This window comes from Aegilops tauschii, chromosome 1, assembly GCF_002575655.3.
Source record: "Aegilops tauschii subsp. strangulata cultivar AL8/78 chromosome 1, Aet v6.0, whole genome shotgun sequence".
NCBI lineage: Eukaryota > Viridiplantae > Streptophyta > Magnoliopsida > Poales > Poaceae > Aegilops > Aegilops tauschii.
This window is the reverse complement of record NC_053035.3, coordinates 288,983,059-288,995,297: the sequence shown is the minus strand read 5'-3', so window position 1 is coordinate 288,995,297 and position 12,239 is coordinate 288,983,059.

Below are 12,239 nucleotides of genomic sequence, written 5' to 3'. Positions count from 1 at the left end.
CGTAAAGGAGCTGGGGGCCTACACACATCATGGGTGGACGACCTAAAGTGAAAAGACAGATTTGCGCGATGGAGCTAGAGAATGTTGAGGGAGGGTGAGAGGGATGCGGGCGTGTGCATGCACGAGAGAAAGTTAGCGCTAGCTACAAAGATAAGAGCATTGTGTGGGTGTAAAAGACGAATAGAGATCATAATTCATTATAAAAAGTGAATTCGGATATTTGAAGAATTTATCATATAATTTTAAACCGACGCATGCGTGAATATATATAACGGTGATACACATGGTGTGGTTATGAACATGTTATACTACATATAATATATTTTGTCTACTCTTATAAAAACAGAGTTGGTGATGATGGTGTGCCTGCCATCCTGCAATATAGGCCGTCCGGTTTATATCTGATGGATAAGAAGGAAACTATGGCAATTTTGAAAAAATATACCCACACCCCTCTCCACATTTGCAAATAAGGCCTCCCCTCGATCATCTTGATGTTCTGTGCAATGCATGGGCATCTTGCTAGTACTACATATAATATATAGAACATTGATTATAATTTGGGATAATGTGTGGCTTTTGCAGCTCAGGGCTAAATACTTGTCGTAATGTAGGGGCGGGGCACTATACTTTGTGTGATAAACACGGTGTACGTATGGAACATGGTTTAGATCATGAATATCTAGTTATTACATCAAATGTACTATTATTTGGAATCAACATCAAGTGTATTCAAAAAATTGAATTCGAGTTCATATAGTACACATAGTTCATATCTATCTCTATAGTAATCATGTGGTGTGTTGTTACGGTAATACATGAATGATGGTTGAAGTTGGCAACAATCAAGATTGTAGATTCTTATTCAAATAGAGAAACAAATTCAAATTTATTTCGAATTGCAGCGGTAGTATAGACATTTGGAATACACTAAAATGTTGGTATGAGTAGGTTACGTGCATTATACAACCAACGAAAAATTTAATTGGACATAACATGCATTCATAGCTTTGAATAGCATTTGTATAGTAAAACGGGACAAGACTCTCTCTTTGTGTAGTGTGAATAGTTCTATTTTTTTCTTTTTTTCGTTGAGGGAAGTGCGAATTGATTTGGTACGTACAAGTACAATATTACACGTTAGGCTTGTCCCTAAAATTCAACTCGCACCTTGTTATATCCCGAAAATTCAGATATCGTGCTCCCAAAACTCATGCCTTCACAACCCGCGCCTTGCTATCCCGAAATTACAATGCGCGCGAAAACTCCCTCCAGCTGCCAAATCCCAACACGCGAAATCCCCCTTCTAACACTGAGCCGAAAGGGCCGCTAGTTCAAATCGGTGGGGTACTTTTGTAACACACCCTACATTTTGGACAAGCGCGTCCCTAAGTCATGGTTCCCCCTCCCATCGCTTCCTTTTCGCCATTCGAAATCCCAGGCCACCATAACCTCTCTGCTCCAGCCGCGAAACCCCACCCTCCTCCTTTCGCCACCTCACCGCTACCCAGACGGAGCCTCTTCCCCGACGACATCATCCATCGCAACAGCTCGACATCCCTCATCCACCTCCTCGGATGAGGATCCGTCGTCCATCTCATCGTCCCGCCGGTTCAGCCGCCCCGTCCTCCACCTCTAAGGAGTTGCTTCGATGATCGCCTCGTCTATCACAGCTGCTCCATCCCCACAGCGCCACCTTAACCTACTCCACGAATCCGAGGCCTACTCGGTGCCACCAAAGAGGTTGTACACTCATTGCATCGCACCTTCTCCTTAACTCAACCTCCCGGCGCCGACGGTGCTCCATCCCGCACCTCCATGGCGCGACTACCTCGAAACTGGAACCGCAGGTGACATATCCACAATGGCTCTCCCCCAGTGTGAGGCCCCTTCGGCGGCAGCGTCCATGCCAGCCGGATCTGCTGCTGCTGCTCCGGCTCTCACCAGCTCGCCCGCGCTTCTGCTGCTGCTCCGGCTCTCGCTCGCTCGCGCTGCTGCTCCGGCTCTAGCTCTCGCTAGCTCGCGCTGCTGCTGCTCTTCCCCTCGCTCGTGCTGCTGCTCTGCTCCGATTTAGCTACACTTCAGTCAACTGAATCGACTTTTGGGTCAGTCGATTTTCAGGGGGTGGGGGGCTCGCCGGAGTTAAGGAAGAACCACCCATAGCAGGGAGGGGGGCTCGCGGGAGAGGTACCCCACTATCTATCTTAGGGTTCAGGGTGGGGGCGGTGGTCGTCGGCGGTGGGGGCGCGGTGGTGGGGCAGTGGCGTGGGGATTGTCGGAGGAAAAGCTTGGTGCGGGTGGGGGGGCTAGAGGGCTGGCCGGGGCGGCGAGGCGGCGCGGGAGAGCCGCCGGCCCGCCGTGGTGGCTATCGGCTCAGGAGGGTGCAGGTTGAAGATGAACTGCATGCCCTCCCTAAACTACATGTGAAGTGCCTCTCTGCTACCATTGCGTTCAATTTCGACAGTAACATTCAGATTCCACAGTAAATTTAAGTTTCGACAGTTAAGTTCAGAGTCAATAGTTTTTACGTCATCTATTTTAGTCAGGTGTTTTTGGTGATGTAAATTTTACATCTATCACTTTTTGGTAATGTATTTTACATCATCTATTGGAGATGCTATTAGAATCCCACTTGAGATTAATGATGTCTGTCTTGTACTGCTTTAGCCTCGACGTTTTACGACTCACCGGAGCTGCTCCAACGACGGAACCATCCATCACAACAGAGCAGTGCCCTGGACGCCGTGTACGGATTCCTCATATCTTCCTCCACACCTCCGACAGCCACCTCTGCCTCAACTTCTTCAGCGACCAACCCAATGGTGCTGAGGTCGACACGACTATGGCAAAGAGGTTGTACACTTCTCGCATCACTTATTACTCTACATTCATGTCGATCCATTAGGGCTATTTTGGTTCAAAGCAAAAACATAGCAATACGAAATTTTCCTATGGCACTCTACTATTCAAGTATTCATGCATTTTGTTGAAAGGAATGGAGCAAAACATCCACCTGGACCTACTTTTCAAAATCCTATGCATGAAAACAAGATCAAGTGCATTAGTGGCAGAATAACATTCTAACTGTACACGCTTTCATATGGTTTCACTTTAATTTGGCCATGTTTCTTTGCATTCCTCTGCTCTTGCAATTCCTGTGAACCAAACACCCAAGTTGACAGAAATCCTATGTTTACAAATGCTATGTTTCCCATGTGCATTCCTATCCTATTCCGGTATTTTTCCTGTCCCTGCGTTTTTAGAATCATGCAAGCCAAAGGAGCCCTTACAAATTTACTTCACTTACAGGTAGGTGTCGAAGAAAACTTTCTGTGGTTTGTCCTGCTCCTTCCGCGATGTCGTCCACCTCACCTGAGCCGCTCCATCGACAGAAGCATCCACCAAACCAGACATCACGACTCCTGACCGTCTTTCGTCGCCTCAGATCTCCTTCCCTGCCGCCGGCACCCACCGCAGTGGCATCACCATCATCGACTCAGCAGATGAGCCTGAGGAGTACACGGGTCCACAATAGAGGTCGCACTCTTTTGTTTCTGCTTATGTTATGCATTGCTTAATATTACCTGCTACTTTATCATCCTGTTCACCTCCTAGACTCCAAGTCAGGTCCAAATTAATGTTCAAACTTGAGTTCTAAATTAGTTGTGGGGCACATATCGAGGCAGCAATGAATAGTATCTCTGTCTAATATCTGGTTCACCTATGGTATGCCTACGTTGTTCATCTTTGGTGGGAAACAAATAGTAAAGCAATCATCATCTGTCTTTTTATTAAATTAAACCAATCATCAGCATGCTATCATTATTTTTGGATCCATCCACTGGTTGTTAACATCACTCTAGATTTCTGCATGCTCTCCTTACATAATCTCATTATATTTTTTTCGTATGCATGTCAGATATTGTACACAATCATGCTGAACATGTAGATAAAAAGAGAAGAGTTTTGCGCGGCAATACAATGTAATGCAGACATCGCTCCATGGTGGGTTCAATGGCAAACCCTCCCCCCTCTCCAGATTGTAATCCAGAGGAAGATATCTATACTGAGGCGGATTCAGACGCAGCTGACCTCTCCTATTTATCCCCCCAAGGTGTTTGCTCTAACTTGGCATGATGATGTTAGTCATATCATGCATATGTTGCCTTGCAGTGCCTACTTTCGACATCATATATGTCATCTGCTTAGTTTAGACATGTTCTATAATGCCACCTATTTAGTTTATATATCATATATGGGAATTATGCAGTTTCATGTCTTTTAGCCAGCCATAATATATGTGAAATGTGCAATGCCATCATGTTTAACCAGGCCTCATATATTTGAATGATATCTTGCCCATCCTTTTCTTCATTACATTTCCATTTGTCGACAATGTTTGTACATTAAACTACTCTTCCTGTGAATCAGCCATTTGAGTGGGTGATGGAAAAATCTATAGTGAAAACAAGGTCTTCAGAGCAGACAGTGCTACCTATCAAAGCAGATCTCTTGCTGGGTCCCGATAGCTCCTCGAAGATGGATTCAGAGACAGATGACTAGTCCTATTCCCCCACTGATGTGTATGCTCTAACTTGGCACAGTTATACTGCTCATATCATGCATATGGTGTCTTGCATTGCATAGTTTAGACATCATATACACAATATTCAACACCATGTTCTTAGTTCAGATATCATATATGCGAATGTCCTATGCTTATCATATAAATCACATATGTGAATTAAATCATGCGATCTTGATTACTTAGATAACATGTATGTGAATAATGTCATGCAATCCTGTTTAGTTAGTCATCATATCTTTGAATTATGTTATGCTATGCTATCCAGTTTATACAGACATCATATATGTGAAATTATGTCATGCTATCCGTTTTAGTTAAACAATATACATGTCAACTATTTCATGCCCTCTTTTTTCCACACTATCTAGTGCATCTGTCTCTCATACAATGTTTGTACATTCAACTATGTTTCCTGTTTATCAGCCATTTGAATTAGAGCGGGTGATGGCAGTATCTAGCAGAGTAAAAACACAGTCTTCAATTAAAACAGTGCTACCTCTTGGTGGAGATAGCACCCCAGTTGTACATGCACGAGAAACAGCCCTACCACACATAACCTAGACTCTCGCAGATTGTACCCCTACTGCGATGGACAGAGAACCAGCTTCACCCAATATAACCCCAACCCCAGCAGATAGTAACCCAGTTCCTGTTGACAGAGCACCATCTCCACCACAGAGCTCCCAAACAAGAGCAGTTAGTAAGGCAGCTCCAGTGCCCAAAGCGCCAATACTACCACGGCGAACCCCCACTCCACCAATTAGTACACCTATTCCTGTGGAGGAAGCACAACCAGCCATTCGTAGTTTAGCATCTATCGCATTTGATGTTGTTAAATCCTATGTGCGTATCTTCCCATCATGGAAATATTATACTGACGATGAAGGAAAATGCCAGTTGCAGGTGTTTTTCCAGGAGTTATGTGTAAGTAATGTTATTCATGGAAATTACTTTGCTTTGTCCCATACATTCTACCTCCATGATGGTTATAATACAGCAAATTTTCCCATTTTTCTTTATAGAGAAGGACCGATTTGGAAACTCAGGATGAGGTAACATGTGCTAATACCTCTGCTATCTTCAAGAATACTTGGTGGCAGTATCAGAATTACCTGAAGAAAACATACTTCACTGGCAAAGAAACTCATCAAATTCCCTTACCTTCTCCTGAGACACATTTACTAGACGATGACTGGGAACGCCTTGTTCTGTACTGGTCCCGAACCAAGAATGTGGTAAGGTCTATGAGCTCATTTTTAAAGTACTATATGCTTGCGTCTTACTGTACTCTGTTCATGTAGAACAAGTGCTTAAACCTGAAGAACAACTATTCTCATTTAAGATTCCATTGCTATCGTGCATACTGCTTTGCTCTTGTATCACTTTATTTACTCATACAAACTTATTTTTAAATTGAAGGATACAATCGAAACTCCAATGGCACAACAGGTATGTTTACGCATGTTTCTTTAACAGGTTTGCTCTTATAAATAGCTATGTTGATTTCAATTTCAATTGTGCATACAGTTGACTTCCCATATCATGCACATTACTAGCATCACAATAGAGCCAATAGTGTTGTTGTACATGTAGACCCGTGGTACCCATCTGAAATCTTGTTGTGCCGTGTAGTTTCCCACGCTTTGTATTCTTTCAGTGATGCTTTCTCTTGAACAGATATGATTTGAACCATGTCTCTATTTTGATTTAGCAAGACAATGAAGTGACCATAGGACATATATATATATATATATATATATATATATATGTTTGTTTGTTTGATGCTTTTATAATGTACTACTTGGCAATAGAAGACTTGGTAGTTTAATCTTGTCCACCTTACTAATGAACTGATTCACCGAAATGAGTTTCATATACTAGTACATGCTAAACCTGTTATGTGTCTGCTTGTTTCTTCTTTTAGAATGTTGACAGAATATTGCGGAAGAGTGCCTTATTAAGCAATCGTAAAGGAAGTAATGCAGATAAGTTTCAGGATAGTGAGACATCCTTGTTGGTCTCCAACAAAGCTCATAAAACAGCTAAGGAAAACTATCTTGAAGATAGAGACAACCCCAAAGTCCTGTCTTTGTTTAGTGTTCGAGTTACTAGCCACTACCGCTGGCACAAGCTATTCAAACTCACTGTATGAACCAGTTCGGTTTCTTGAGTCTCAACTACAAGCTGAAAGACATCGATCAGCTATGCTGCAACAAGAAGTGGAAGGACTGCGGAAGTCCCTGGAGCATTCAGATGCATACTTTCTGGTGCAACAGCAAGCGTAGGAGGATTTTAGCGCCAAACATGACAAAGCTAATAAGCTTGCTAAGCTTATTGCCAGCATGGTGGATACCCAGGATAATGTTTCTTGAGCTCTTCTAAAGTTGTTTTAGTTATGGACTTGTTTTGTTGCCGCGTTTATTTGCACTGGTGGCCAATTTAGACGACCAGTGTATGTAATATGCTGCTTTGTTCCCTATATTTGCACTGGTGGCGAACTTTGATTCCCAGTGGATGTAATATGTGTAATAGCCGTAATAGCCTGGCATTAGTTGCTTGCTTATTTATTTCCTTATTGTCTTGTTTAGTTGTTTGCTTGTAGTCACTGCAGTTTGTTTTCCGCGTTTTTCTAGTGGCCACAATAACCTATTTTTGATAACTAGGCCACAATAACCATGGCAACACACGGACTGTTGTAACCATGGGCCTCCTGCGGGCCGTAGGATCCATGGGCCTTCTACGGGCCATAGGAGCCATGGGCCTTCTCCGGACCATAGGACTCATGGGCCTTCTATGCGCTGTAGGATCCATGGGCCTTCTACGGGCCGTATGATCCATGGACCTCCGACGAGCCATAGGATCCATTGGCCTTCTACGGGCCGTAGGATCCATGGGCCTTCTACAGGGCGTATAATCATTTCGCCAAACATGGGCCATACTATTTGTGGACAATACGGGCCATTAATAGGCCGTATTTGATAACGCTATGAAAATAGCCCAACGGGTTAACGGGCCACAAACGGGTCGAATGTAACCACGAGCTGAATTTGGCCCGCAAACAAAACAGGCCAGTAACGGACCGTAACTAACCGAATTCTAGAAATGAGTGTCAGTGTCAAAACCGGCAGATCTCGAGTACGGGGTCCCGAACTGTGCGTCTAAGGTCGATGATAACAGGAGACGGGGGACACGATGTTTACCCAGGTTCGGGCCCGCTTGATGGAGGTAATACCCTACTTCCTGCTTGATTGATCTTGATGAATATGAGGATTACAAGAGTTGATCTACCACGAGATCATAATGGCTAAACCCTATATGTCGAGCCTGTATGATTGTGATTTTCTCTACGGACTAAACCCTCCGGTTTATATAGACCCCGGAGGGGCCTAGGGTTGTACAGAGTCGGTTTACAGAGGAAGGAATCTTCATATCCGAACGCCAAGCTTGCCTTCCACGCAAAGGAGAGTCCCATCCGGGCACGGGAGGAAGTCTTCTGTCTTGTATCTTCATGGCCCATCAGTCCGGCCCATGTCACATAGCCCGGACGCCCGAGGACCCCTTAATCCAGGACTCCCTCAGTAGCCCCTAGACCAGGCTTCAATGACGATGTGTCCGGCGCGCAGATTGTGTTAGGCATTGCAAGGCGGGTTCCTCCTTCGAATACTTCAAAGCAGTCCTCGAACACAGAAAACGTGTCCTGCTCTGTAAAACAAGTACCACACACAACCGTAGAGAGTATAATATTTCATGGGTCCCATCTACTGACAACTTTTGTAGCGAGACATTACGTCCCTGCCCGGTCATTATTTCGAACCATTTTTTAGCCTCCCGCTCCATGTTTCGAGATGTGGTTTTCATTAGGCATGTCTTGTCGAAACAGAGATCGTGTCCCCTTATTGCGGGATTCTCATCAATACGAGCGTGGGTAATCCAACCACGCCGCCTGCACGGCCCTTGGGGAATAGGTGAATTTTAAGGCGAATGGGGAGGCACTTGATATTCGCTGCCTTTATAAAGAGATAAGGATTGACCCTTTCACCCATGCCTTCTTTCTCTCTGCCCACCCATTCTCGAGCTCCAGTGCCCAAGCTTCCATCCTTTCCGCCTCAAAAAGCTCTCCGACCATGTCCGGATCTGGAGCGCAGGGCAAGTGGATGGCCTCCTCCGTCACAGAGAAGGACATCACGAAGCTCCGGGAGGCGGGATAGTTGGCTCAGGAAATCGCCGACCGGCTTCCGGCCAAGGGGCAGATCATTCCCACCCCGAAGCCCCATGAGAGGGTGGTATTCATCCCCCACTTTGTCCACGGGTTGGGATTTCCTCTCCACCCATTCGTCCACGGACTCATGTTCTACTACAGCCTAGATTTCCATGATCTGACCCCAAACTCCTTCCTCAACATCCCGGCATTTATTGTCGTGTGCGAGGCCTTCCTCCGCATCCCACCCCACTTCGGATTGTGGCTGAAGACCTTCAATGTGAAGCTGAAGGTGGTGGATCGCCAACACGCAGAGTGCGGAGGCGCTATGGTGAGCAAGATGTACAACGTCTCATGGCCCAAAGGTACCTTCATGGAGACCGTCAAAGGGTGGCAACTGCAGTGGTTCTATGTCATAGAGCCCCGCGACACCACCTGGGCCGCGGCTCCTGAATTCAAATCCGGGACTCCAACGCGGCTTACCTCCTGGCTAGAAAAGGGCCTGGACTGGGCGTCGTCGGACGAGGTGTCCGTGCTGCAGACGCGCATCAGGAGCATGGTGGACAAGAACATCAAGCTTGTCAATGTGATCCAGGTGATGCTTTTTCGCCGGATCCTTCCTTGACAAAGCCGGACTTGCAATTTGTGGGAGTTCGGTCCAGCCAAGCACCAGACCTTGCAACAATTCTTCGGCGCTACACACGAAGGCATCTGGAAGGTGCTTTTTAAGGCCAATGGCACGTGGCTGATACGTCTCCAACGTATCTATAATTTTTGATTGTTCCATGCTATTATATATTCTGTTTTGGATGTTTAATGGGCTTATTTATACACTTTTATATTATTTTTGGGACTAACCTATTAACCGGAGGCCCAACCCAAATTGCTGTTTTTTTGCCTATTTCAGTGTTTTACAGAAAAAGAATATCAAATGGAGTCCAAACGGAATGAAGCCTTCGGGAGCGTGATTTCTGGAACAAACGTGATCCAAAGGACTTGGAGTGGACGTCAAGCAATCAACAAGGAGGTCACGAGGCAAGGGGCGCGCCTACCCCCTGGGCGCACCCTCCACCCTCGTGGGCCCCTCGTGGCTCCACCGACCTACTTCTTCCTCCTATATATATACCTACGTACCCCCAAACCATCGAGGAGCACCATTGTCGGATGTGGGGTTCCGGCAAACCCTTAAGGTTCGAACACTAGGGTGCGCGCGAAGTCTCTCCCTCCTGTCGATCTACGCTCTAGCTCGCTAAGATCTCGCGGACGAACTCGACGAACTCGCAACACAGAAAGACACAAGGTTAATACTGGCTTGGGCCACCGTTGTGGTGTAATACCCTACTCCAGTGTGGTGGTGGTGGATTGCCTCTTGGGTTGATGATGAATAGTACAAGGGAAGAACAGCCTCCTGAGGTTGGGGTGTTCTTGTGCTTGTGTAGTTGAGGATGATCTGAACCAGTTCGGGATCAGTTGCCTCCTACTGTGGTGGCTAGTCCTATTTATAGGGGCCCTGGTCCTCTTCCCAAATATCGAGTGGGAAGGGAGCCAACAATGGCGGGCAAATTTGAAGGGGGACAGCTAGTACAAGCTATCCTGACAAAAGCGGTCTTCGCCTGCAAAAAGCTCTGGGGTGACGCCGTCTTGGGCTCCACGATGACCTCCGCCTTGCCGTCCTCCTGGTCTTGGTCTCGTTGCACCAATATGGCAACATTTGCCTGATGCCTCGGTACGCTTCGCCCGCGCTGGCCTCCTTAGCACCAAAGAGGAAATAGGGACACTGCGCGCACTGGCGCCCGCCTGGCACCCGCCTGGTAACGTTCATCATGGCTCCCGTCACGAGAGCCTCGTGAGGTTTGCCTTGCCTTGATATCTCCGTGAAGGAAATATGCCCTAGAGGCAATAATAAAGTATTATTTATTTCCTTATATCATGATAAATGTTTATTATTCATGCTAGAATTGTATTAACCGGAAACATAATACATGTGTGAATACATAGACAAACAGAGTGTCACTAGTATGCCTCTACTTGACTAGCTCGTTAATCAAAGATGGTTATGTTTCCTAGCCATAGACATGAGTTGTCATTTGATTAACGGAATCACCTCATTAGGAGAATGACGTGATTGACTTGACCCATTCCGTTAGCTTAGCACTCGATCGTTTAGTATGTTGCTATTGCTTTCTTCATGACTTATACATGTTCCTATGACTATGAGATTATGCAACTCCCGTTTACCGGAGGAACACTTTGTGTGCTACCAAACGTCACAACGTAACTGGGTGATTATAAAGGTGCTCTACAGGTGTCTCCGAAGGTACTTGTTGGGTTGGCGTATTTCGAGATTAGGATTTGTCACTCCGATTGTCGGAGAGGTATCTCTGGGCCCACTCGGTAATGCACATCACTATAAGCCTTGCAAGCATTGCAACTAATGAGCTAGTTGTGGGATGATGTATTACAGAACGAGTAAAGAGACTTGCCGGTAACGAGATTGAACTAGGTATCGAGATACCGACGATCGAATCTCGGGTAAGTAACATACCGATGACAAAGGGAACAACGTATGTTGTTATGCGGTCTGACCGATAAAGATCTTCGTAGAATATGCGGGAACCAATATGAGCATCCAGGTTCCGCTATTGGTTATTGACCAGAGAGGTGTCTCGGTCATGTCTACATAGTTCTCGAACCCGTAGGGTCCGCATGCTTAACGTTACGATGACAGTTTTATTATGAGTTTATGTATGTTGATGTACCGAAGGAGTTCGGAGTCCCGGATGAGATCGGGGACATGACGAGCAGTCTCGAAATTACCGAGACATAAAGATCGATATATTGGACGACTATATTCGGACTTCGGAAAGGTTCCGAGTGATTCGGGTATTTATTCAGAGTACCGGAGAGTTACGGGAATTCGTATTGGGCCTTAATGGGCATACGGGAAAGGAGAGAAACGGCCCAAAGGGAGGCCGCACCCCTCCCCATGGACTAGTCCGAATTGGACTAGGGAGGGGGGCGCCCCTTCCTTCTTTCTCCTTCTCCCTTCCCTTTTCCTACTCCAACAAGGAAAGGAGGAGTCCTACTCCCGGAGGGAGTAGGACTCCACCCTAGGCGCGCCTCTCCCCTTGGCCGGCCGCCTCCCCCTTGCTCCTTTATATACGGGGGCAGGGGGCACCCCATAGACATAACAATTGATCTATTGATCTCTTAGCCGTGTGCGGTGCCCCCTCTACCATATTACACCTCGATAATATCGTAGCGGTGCTTAGGCGAAGCCCTGCGTCAGTAGAACATCCTCATCGTCACCACGCTGTCGTGCTGACGAAACTCTCCCTCAACACTCGGCTGGATCGGAGTTTGAGGGACGTCATCGAGCTGAATGTGTGCTGAACTCGGAGGTGTCGTGCGTTCGGTACTTGATCGGTCGGATCGTGAAGACGTACGACTACA